The following is a 10,738-nucleotide window of genomic DNA, read 5'->3' on the forward strand; positions in this document are numbered from 1 at the left end:
ACGCCCGCTAAGGTTGAGCCTGCCACCTCGCACGGCCGTGATGATTCTCGGAGCTGGTTTGCTGGTGGTCTTGGCAGGGTCCTTGGGGTTGGGAAGATAGGCAGGCATGAGAAGTATCCTTGAGTATCTCTGTAGTTTCCCATGTTAATAAAGTAGTTGGCAGTTCTGTTTGTCTCTGGTTTTTCTGACCTGGAGTTCTTGAGCTCTGGAAGGGAGGTGGTGGGTTTTTATAATCACAGTGTAGCTGTCTACTCTTGATGATCTGTGTGAATGGACAGAAGAGCTCTGGGAATAAGCTTGTAATGAATGAGTGAGGGCGAGAGAGTCTGCTTGGGAGTGGGAGTGGTAGTATTATGTGGAGTTAGTGTGTGAGCCAGAGGGTGTGAGGGTCTGTGTTGAGAGTGTGTGAATGTCAGTCTGTGTATGCATGTCAACCTGAGCGCCGGTGTGAGTCTGGCCTGAGACTTAGAGGCAGACTAAGGTTTGCTTGGCGTTGCGGTGACTAATGCCAGGTTGTTCTTGCAGATGGCGAGATGGATAGCCGCGTGTGAGAGGCTGATGGAGGAGGGTTGAGTGGAGCGATGGTACCAGGTGGGTAAAATTGTGGTGTCAGAAGGAAGTTCCAGCTTACTCTCCTGGCTGTCTTCTGGCTTGCTGTGCGTTTTGAATTTGGAGGTGCGGAGCGAGGAGCGCAGCGAGGTCTGTGCCCCAGAGCTGACTTGGACTAGGTGAGCTATGCTTAGCAGAGTGAAGCAGCACCTGATGGAGTGCCTTGTAGTTTTTGTGAAATTAAAACCAGCTCTTAATGTTGTGTTCTGCAGGGGGTGCACGGGCTCAAAGAAGAGAACGGAAGACGTGCAAAGGCCAGCGGACGAGCAGCAGAGTGACGGGAGAGGGAGATGGGACTTGCTGAGGGCAGGGTGCATCTTGGAACCCTCTCTCAGCGTTTGTCTGTTTCCCTTTGTGTTTCAGGTGCCGCAGGTAACTCGGGAGAGGTGAAGGTGCCAACGGAGGAGGGCTGTGAGGAGTTCAGGGGTTTGTGTGTGTGTGTGTGTGTGTGTGTGTGAGCTTAGAGTTGAGAAGAACGTGGTAAAGGGGTTCAGTATTTGTGTTTGGTATTGCAGGTGTTGCCCTCTAGGTTGGGAGTCGGATGAGTGCTTGAGGTGAGTCAGGGAGGTAAGCGGAAGGATTGTGGAGTGGGTCACTTTGGCAAGAACCATGGTCACTGGCTTCTGTTGCACTCCTAGGGCACGCAGGGGAGGAGAGGCCCGGCGTCAGAGTCTGGAATGGCTTTGGCACAGGTGAGCACAGTGTTGAGGAGCTTGGGAGGAGGCAGACGGTTGGTAAGGAAGAGGCCGGGCTGGATGGCTGGGATGCTGGAGATGATGGCCAGCACAACGTGTTCCCCTTTCTTTGTTTGTTTCTGGCAGATGATGAAGAGGAACTTGGTAACGGCAGCAAGATGGCTGGCGTCTGCTGTGGGAGTTCTGAGCAGTGAGGCCGCCTCGAGACGCACGGCACTACGCACGCTAAGTAGAGGGCCTCCTGTAGGAGGCGAGGGCGTGGGGGACAACGTCAGAATGGCAGGAAGGGGTTTGAGATGTAGCATTCCAATGTAGTATTTGAGCCAGAATGTCTGAGGACACAGTCGGAGGTGGCTGGGAGGTAAATGGTCAGCTATAGCGCAGGTGGTGCCTCAGATTTAAATGCCAGGATGAAAAGGTGCCATTTGTGGGGCTTAAGTCTGGGGTGTTGCGTCCGGGACAATAGGTAATGGTCCGTGGTGAAACACACAAGGGTGGGCAAGTGCTGTTTGTCGCCTTTGGCTCCTCGCAGAGAGTGGTGCTTTGGCTGTTTCAAGACGAGTCCAGCTTTGTTTCCTACCCAGGAAGTTGTGCTTTAGAACTGCCTGGAAAAGTCCTGAGCCTTGCAGACCTTCCCAGATATTGTTGGCCACTTCTTGCGATGTGGGCTGGCCCCCTGCGTCGCAATGAGCGTGCCCGTTTGTGAGTATGGAAGCCCGAGCCTCATGCCGTGTGAGGGAGGCAGAAGCTCATCCCACCCAGGCGACCGTTGCCTGCGCGGGGACGCCCGCTAAGGTTGAGCCTGCCACCTCGCACGGCCGTGATGATTCTCGGAGCTGGTTTGCTGGTGGTCTTGGCAGGGTCCTTGGGGTTGGGAAGATAGGCAGGCATGAGAAGTATCCTTGAGTATCTCTGTAGTTTCCCATGTTAATAAAGTAGTTGGCAGTTCTGTTTGTCTCTGGTTTTTCTGACCTGGAGTTCTTGAGCTCTGGAAGGGAGGTGGTGGGTTTTTATAATCACAGTGTAGCTGTCTACTCTTGATGATCTGTGTGAATGGACAGAAGAGCTCTGGGAATAAGCTTGTAATGAATGAGTGAGGGCGAGAGAGTCTGCTTGGGAGTGGGAGTGGTAGTATTATGTGGAGTTAGTGTGTGAGCCAGAGGGTGTGAGGGTCTGTGTTGAGAGTGTGTGAATGTCAGTCTGTGTATGCATGTCAACCTGAGCGCCGGTGTGAGTCTGGCCTGAGACTTAGAGGCAGACTAAGGTTTGCTTGGCGTTGCGGTGACTAATGCCAGGTTGTTCTTGCAGATGGCGAGATGGATAGCCACGTGTGAGAGGCTGATGGAGGAGGGTTGAGTGGAGCGATGGTACCAGGTGGGTAAAATTGTGGTGTCAGAAGGAAGTTCCAGCTTACTCTCCTGGCTGTCTTCTGGCTTGCTGTGCGTTTTGAATTTGGAGGTGCGGAGCGAGGAGCGCAGCGAGGTCTGTGCCCCAGAGCTGACTTGGACTAGGTGAGCTATGCTTAGCAGAGTGAAGCAGCACCTGATGGAGTGCCTTGTAGTTTTTGTGAAATTAAAACCAGCTCTTAATGTTGTGTTCTGCAGGGGGTGCACGGGCTCAAAGAAGAGAACGGAAGACGTGCAAAGGCCAGCGGACGAGCAGCAGAGTGACGGGAGAGGGAGATGGGACTTGCTGAGGGCAGGGTGCATCTTGGAACCCTCTCTCAGCGTTTGTCTGTTTCCCTTTGTGTTTCAGGTGCCGCAGGTAACTCGGGAGAGGTGAAGGTGCCAACGGAGGAGGGCTGTGAGGAGTTCAGGGGTTTGTGTGTGTGTGTGTGTGTGTGTGTGTGAGCTTAGAGTTGAGAAGAACGTGGTAAAGGGGTTCAGTATTTGTGTTTGGTATTGCAGGTGTTGCCCTCTAGGTTGGGAGTCGGATGAGTGCTTGAGGTGAGTCAGGGAGGTAAGCGGAAGGATTGTGGAGTGGGTCACTTTGGCAAGAACCATGGTCACTGGCTTCTGTTGCACTCCTAGGGCACGCAGGGGAGGAGAGGCCCGGCGTCAGAGTCTGGAATGGCTTTGGCACAGGTGAGCACAGTGTTGAGGAGCTTGGGAGGAGGCAGACGGTTGGTAAGGAAGAGGCCGGGCTGGATGGCTGGGATGCTGGAGATGATGGCCAGCACAACGTGTTCCCCTTTCTTTGTTTGTTTCTGGCAGATGATGAAGAGGAACTTGGTAACGGCAGCAAGATGGCTGGCGTCTGCTGTGGGAGTTCTGAGCAGTGAGGCCGCCTCGAGACGCACGGCACTACGCACGCTAAGTAGAGGGCCTCCTGTAGGAGGCGAGGGCGTGGGGGACAACGTCAGAATGGCAGGAAGGGGTTTGAGATGTAGCATTCCAATGTAGTATTTGAGCCAGAATGTCTGAGGACACAGTCGGAGGTGGCTGGGAGGTAAATGGTCAGCTATAGCGCAGGTGGTGCCTCAGATTTAAATGCCAGGATGAAAAGGTGCCATTTGTGGGGCTTAAGTCTGGGGTGTTGCGTCCGGGACAATAGGTAATGGTCCGTGGTGAAACACACAAGGGTGGGCAAGTGCTGTTTGTCGCCTTTGGCTCCTCGCAGAGAGTGGTGCTTTGGCTGTTTCAAGACGAGTCCAGCTTTGTTTCCTACCCAGGAAGTTGTGCTTTAGAACTGCCTGGAAAAGTCCTGAGCCTTGCAGACCTTCCCAGATATTGTTGGCCACTTCTTGCGATGTGGGCTGGCCCCCTGCGTCGCAATGAGCGTGCCCGTTTGTGAGTATGGAAGCCCGAGCCTCATGCCGTGTGAGGGAGGCAGAAGCTCATCCCACCCAGGCGACCGTTGCCTGCGCGGGGACGCCCGCTAAGGTTGAGCCTGCCACCTCGCACGGCCGTGATGATTCTCGGAGCTGGTTTGCTGGTGGTCTTGGCAGGGTCCTTGGGGTTGGGAAGATAGGCAGGCATGAGAAGTATCCTTGAGTATCTCTGTAGTTTCCCATGTTAATAAAGTAGTTGGCAGTTCTGTTTGTCTCTGGTTTTTCTGACCTGGAGTTCTTGAGCTCTGGAGCGTAGGTGGTGGGTTTTTATAATCACAGTGTAGCTGTCTACTCTTGATGATCTGTGTGAATGGACAGAAGAGCTCTGGGAATAAGCTTGTAATGAATGAGTGAGGGCGAGAGAGTCTGCTTGGGAGTGGGAGTGGTAGTATTATGTGGAGTTAGTGTGTGAGCCAGAGGGTGTGAGGGTCTGTGTTGAGAGTGTGTGAATGTCAGTCTGTGTATGCATGTCAACCTGAGCGCCGGTGTGAGTCTGGCCTGAGACTTAGAGGCAGACTAAGGTTTGCTTGGCGTTGCGGTGACTAATGCCAGGTTGTTCTTGCAGATGGCGAGATGGATAGCCGCGTGTGAGAGGCTGATGGAGGAGGGTTGAGTGGAGCGATGGTACCAGGTGGGTAAAATTGTGGTGTCAGAAGGAAGTTCCAGCTTACTCTCCTGGCTGTCTTCTGGCTTGCTGTGCGTTTTGAATTTGGAGGTGCGGAGCGAGGAGCGCAGCGAGGTCTGTGCCCCAGAGCTGACTTGGACTAGGTGAGCTATGCTTAGCAGAGTGAAGCAGCACCTGATGGAGTGCCTTGTAGTTTTTGTGAAATTAAAACCAGCTCTTAATGTTGTGTTCTGCAGGGGGTGCACGGGCTCAAAGAAGAGAACGGAAGACGTGCAAAGGCCAGCGGACGAGCAGCAGAGTGACGGGAGAGGGAGATGGGACTTGCTGAGGGCAGGGTGCATCTTGGAACCCTCTCTCAGCGTTTGTCTGTTTCCCTTTGTGTTTCAGGTGCCGCAGGTAACTCGGGAGAGGTGAAGGTGCCAACGGAGGAGGGCTGTGAGGAGTTCAGGGGTTTGTGTGTGTGTGTGTGTGTGTGTGTGTGAGCTTAGAGTTGAGAAGAACGTGGTAAAGGGGTTCAGTATTTGTGTTTGGTATTGCAGGTGTTGCCCTCTAGGTTGGGAGTCGGATGAGTGCTTGAGGTGAGTCAGGGAGGTAAGCGGAAGGATTGTGGAGTGGGTCACTTTGGCAAGAACCATGGTCACTGGCTTCTGTTGCACTCCTAGGGCACGCAGGGGAGGAGAGGCCCGGCGTCAGAGTCTGGAATGGCTTTGGCACAGGTGAGCACAGTGTTGAGGAGCTTGGGAGGAGGCAGACGGTTGGTAAGGAAGAGGCCGGGCTGGATGGCTGGGATGCTGGAGATGATGGCCAGCACAACGTGTTCCCCTTTCTTTGTTTGTTTCTGGCAGATGATGAAGAGGAACTTGGTAACGGCAGCAAGATGGCTGGCGTCTGCTGTGGGAGTTCTGAGCAGTGAGGCCGCCTCGAGACGCACGGCACTACGCACGCTAAGTAGAGGGCCTCCTGTAGGAGGCGAGGGCGTGGGGGACAACGTCAGAATGGCAGGAAGGGGTTTGAGATGTAGCATTCCAATGTAGTATTTGAGCCAGAATGTCTGAGGACACAGTCGGAGGTGGCTGGGAGGTAAATGGTCAGCTATAGCGCAGGTGGTGCCTCAGATTTAAATGCCAGGATGAAAAGGTGCCATTTGTGGGGCTTAAGTCTGGGGTGTTGCGTCCGGGACAATAGGTAATGGTCCGTGGTGAAACACACAAGGGTGGGCAAGTGCTGTTTGTCGCCTTTGGCTCCTCGCAGAGAGTGGTGCTTTGGCTGTTTCAAGACGAGTCCAGCTTTGTTTCCTACCCAGGAAGTTGTGCTTTAGAACTGCCTGGAAAAGTCCTGAGCCTTGCAGACCTTCCCAGATATTGTTGGCCACTTCTTGCGATGTGGGCTGGCCCCCTGCGTCGCAATGAGCGTGCCCGTTTGTGAGTATGGAAGCCCGAGCCTCATGCCGTGTGAGGGAGGCAGAAGCTCATCCCACCCAGGCGACCGTTGCCTGCGCGGGGACGCCCGCTAAGGTTGAGCCTGCCACCTCGCACGGCCGTGATGATTCTCGGAGCTGGTTTGCTGGTGGTCTTGGCAGGGTCCTTGGGGTTGGGAAGATAGGCAGGCATGAGAAGTATCCTTGAGTATCTCTGTAGTTTCCCATGTTAATAAAGTAGTTGGCAGTTCTGTTTGTCTCTGGTTTTTCTGACCTGGAGTTCTTGAGCTCTGGAAGGGAGGTGGTGGGTTTTTATAATCACAGTGTAGCTGTCTACTCTTGATGATCTGTGTGAATGGACAGAAGAGCTCTGGGAATAAGCTTGTAATGAATGAGTGAGGGCGAGAGAGTCTGCTTGGGAGTGGGAGTGGTAGTATTATGTGGAGTTAGTGTGTGAGCCAGAGGGTGTGAGGGTCTGTGTTGAGAGTGTGTGAATGTCAGTCTGTGTATGCATGTCAACCTGAGCGCCGGTGTGAGTCTGGCCTGAGACTTAGAGGCAGACTAAGGTTTGCTTGGCGTTGCGGTGACTAATGCCAGGTTGTTCTTGCAGATGGCGAGATGGATAGCCGCGTGTGAGAGGCTGATGGAGGAGGGTTGAGTGGAGCGATGGTACCAGGTGGGTAAAATTGTGGTGTCAGAAGGAAGTTCCAGCTTACTCTCCTGGCTGTCTTCTGGCTTGCTGTGCGTTTTGAATTTGGAGGTGCGGAGCGAGGAGCGCAGCGAGGTCTGTGCCCCAGAGCTGACTTGGACTAGGTGAGCTATGCTTAGCAGAGTGAAGCAGCACCTGATGGAGTGCCTTGTAGTTTTTGTGAAATTAAAACCAGCTCTTAATGTTGTGTTCTGCAGGGGGTGCACGGGCTCAAAGAAGAGAACGGAAGACGTGCAAAGGCCAGCGGACGAGCAGCAGAGTGACGGGAGAGGGAGATGGGACTTGCTGAGGGCAGGGTGCATCTTGGAACCCTCTCTCAGCGTTTGTCTGTTTCCCTTTGTGTTTCAGGTGCCGCAGGTAACTCGGGAGAGGTGAAGGTGCCAACGGAGGAGGGCTGTGAGGAGTTCAGGGGTTTGTGTGTGTGTGTGTGTGTGTGTGTGTGAGCTTAGAGTTGAGAAGAACGTGGTAAAGGGGTTCAGTATTTGTGTTTGGTATTGCAGGTGTTGCCCTCTAGGTTGGGAGTCGGATGAGTGCTTGAGGTGAGTCAGGGAGGTAAGCGGAAGGATTGTGGAGTGGGTCACTTTGGCAAGAACCATGGTCACTGGCTTCTGTTGCACTCCTAGGGCACGCAGGGGAGGAGAGGCCCGGCGTCAGAGTCTGGAATGGCTTTGGCACAGGTGAGCACAGTGTTGAGGAGCTTGGGAGGAGGCAGACGGTTGGTAAGGAAGAGGCCGGGCTGGATGGCTGGGATGCTGGAGATGATGGCCAGCACAACGTGTTCCCCTTTCTTTGTTTGTTTCTGGCAGATGATGAAGAGGAACTTGGTAACGGCAGCAAGATGGCTGGCGTCTGCTGTGGGAGTTCTGAGCAGTGAGGCCGCCTCGAGACGCACGGCACTACGCACGCTAAGTAGAGGGCCTCCTGTAGGAGGCGAGGGCGTGGGGGACAACGTCAGAATGGCAGGAAGGGGTTTGAGATGTAGCATTCCAATGTAGTATTTGAGCCAGAATGTCTGAGGACACAGTCGGAGGTGGCTGGGAGGTAAATGGTCAGCTATAGCGCAGGTGGTGCCTCAGATTTAAATGCCAGGATGAAAAGGTGCCATTTGTGGGGCTTAAGTCTGGGGTGTTGCGTCCGGGACAATAGGTAATGGTCCGTGGTGAAACACACAAGGGTGGGCAAGTGCTGTTTGTCGCCTTTGGCTCCTCGCAGAGAGTGGTGCTTTGGCTGTTTCAAGACGAGTCCAGCTTTGTTTCCTACCCAGGAAGTTGTGCTTTAGAACTGCCTGGAAAAGTCCTGAGCCTTGCAGACCTTCCCAGATATTGTTGGCCACTTCTTGCGATGTGGGCTGGCCCCCTGCGTCGCAATGAGCGTGCCCGTTTGTGAGTATGGAAGCCCGAGCCTCATGCCGTGTGAGGGAGGCAGAAGCTCATCCCACCCAGGCGACCGTTGCCTGCGCGGGGACGCCCGCTAAGGTTGAGCCTGCCACCTCGCACGGCCGTGATGATTCTCGGAGCTGGTTTGCTGGTGGTCTTGGCAGGGTCCTTGGGGTTGGGAAGATAGGCAGGCATGAGAAGTATCCTTGAGTATCTCTGTAGTTTCCCATGTTAATAAAGTAGTTGGCAGTTCTGTTTGTCTCTGGTTTTTCTGACCTGGAGTTCTTGAGCTCTGGAAGGGAGGTGGTGGGTTTTTATAATCACAGTGTAGCTGTCTACTCTTGATGATCTGTGTGAATGGACAGAAGAGCTCTGGGAATAAGCTTGTAATGAATGAGTCGGGGGCAGAGAGTCTGCTTGGGAGTGGGTGTGATAGTATATATCTGGAGTTAGTGTGTGAGCCGGAGGGTGTGAGGGCCTGTTCTGAGAGTGTCTGAATGCCAGTGTGTGACTGCATGTCAACCTAAGTGTCGGTGTGAGTGTGGCCTGAGGCTTTTAGGCAGACTAAGCTTTTGCTTGGCGTTGCAGTGACTAATACCAGGTTGTTCTTGCAGATGGCGAGGTGGATAGGCACGTGTGAGAGGCTGCTGTGGGTGGGTTGAGCAGAGTTGAAGGTACCAGGGGGGTGAACTTGCTATGTCAGAAGGAAGAAGTTCCAGCTTAATCTCCTGTCTGGCTTATGCTTTGCTGTTTATTTTCAATTAGGAGGTGCAGAAGAAGGAGCTGAGCAAGACCTCTGACCCAGAGCTGCCTTGGGCAACCTGCTGCTTCAGCCCGCTAAACATAGCTCAACTGATGGAATGTCTTGCAATTGTCATGAACTTGGAAACATTCCTTGTATTTGTGTTCTGTAGACAGTGCACGGGCTTGTAGAATAGAACCGCAGGCCTGCGAAGGCCAGTGGATGAGCAGTAAAGTGACGGGAGAGGGAGGCGGGACTTCCGGAGGCATGGTTGCTGCTTTGAACCTTCTCTGTGTGTTTCCAATTAGTTGTTTTTCAGGTGCTGCGGCCAACTCAGGAGAGGTGAAGAGGCAAATGGAGGAGGGCCGTGAGAAGATAAGTGGGTTGTGTGTATGGGCTCAGATTTGAAAATATCACGGCAAGGGGGTGCAGTATTTGTGTTTGGTGTTGCAGGTCCTGTGTTTTACATCTGGAGTCAGGTGAGTGTGTGTGGTGAGGCAGGGAGGTAACAATAGGGGTTGTGGCTTGGTCCCTTCTTGCAAGCACGGTGGTAATTTGTCTCCCTTGTACTCCTAGGTTCTGGATTGCAGGAGACAGCCCGTCATCATGCTCCGGAATCAATGTGGAGCCTGCGAGCACCGTGTTGAGGAGCATTGGAGGAGGCAGGGGTTTGTTACGGAACAGGCTGGCATTGCTGGTTGGGTGGGGGTAGTGACAGCCAGCACAGTGTGCTCCCGTTTGTTTGTTGTTGCAGATGATGGAAAGGAACTTGGCAACTGTGGCAAGATCCTAAGAATTCCAAGATTCCTTGGAAGCAAGTTCCAGTTGATTATCCTGGCGGGCTTTTGATTTGCTGCGTGTTTTAAATTAGGAGGTGCAGATGGAGGAGCGCAGTAGGGCTCTGTGTCCCGCAGCTTACTTGGACTGGGTGAGCTATGCTTAGCTGGGTGAAGCAGCAACTGATAGTGTCTTTCAGTTTTTGTGAAATTAAAAGCATCTCTTAAGGCTGTGTTCTGCAGGGAGAGCCCGGGCTCAATGAAGAGCAGGTAAGACGTGCAAAGGCCAGCAGATGAGCAGCAGAGTGACAGCAGAGCGAGAAGGGACTTGCTGAGGTAAGGGTGCATCTTTAAACCCTCTCTCAGCATTTGTCTGTTTCCCTTTGTGTTTCAGGTGCTGCAGGTAACCTGGGGGAGGTGAAGGTGGCAGCTGAGGAGGGCTGTGAGGAGTTAAGGGGTTTGTGTGTTTGTGTGTGTGTGTGTGAGCTTAGAGTTGAGAACAACGAGGAATTTGAAGCTTCTCTTGTGTTGTACTTTGTAAGCAATACATTGTCTCATACAGGGAACCAAAGATCTGCAAAGTCCACTGTGCGAGCAGTAAAATGACAATAGAAGGAGATGGCACTTGGTAAGTTAAAGGTGCATCTTTGAGTCCTCTCTCAGCATGCCTGCTTTTGTTTCTTTTTCACGTGCTGCCGCCAGCTTGGGAGATGTGAAGGCACAAAGCGTGGATAGTTGTAAAGAGTTAAGGGGTTTTTGTGTGTGTGTATGATGTCTGGGCAATGAGGAGAACATGGCAAAGGGATTGAGTATTTGCATTTGGTATTGCAGGGCCTGTCCTATAGCTTGGGAGTCAGATGAGTGCTTGAGGTGAGTCAGGGAGGTAAGCAGGAGGATAGTGGGGTTAGTCCGTTTTTGCAAACACTCTGGTCATTTTTCTCTATTGCACTCCTAGGTTG

General features: G+C 53.1%; 1 long non-coding RNA gene across 1 annotated transcript; it reads left to right on the forward strand.

The window, feature by feature from the left end:
- The first annotated feature begins 9,792 nt into the window (after positions 1-9,792).
- LOC136007030 (uncharacterized) lies at positions 9,793-10,386 on the forward strand. The gene is made up of 3 exons (XR_010609441.1): positions 9,793-9,931; positions 10,023-10,115; positions 10,342-10,386. It is a non-coding gene; the product is annotated as an uncharacterized LOC136007030 (long non-coding RNA).
- The last annotated feature ends 352 nt before the right edge of the window (positions 10,387-10,738 follow it).

This window comes from Lathamus discolor, unplaced genomic scaffold (assembly GCF_037157495.1).
Source record: "Lathamus discolor isolate bLatDis1 unplaced genomic scaffold, bLatDis1.hap1 Scaffold_85, whole genome shotgun sequence".
Lineage (NCBI taxonomy): Eukaryota > Metazoa > Chordata > Aves > Psittaciformes > Psittacidae > Lathamus > Lathamus discolor.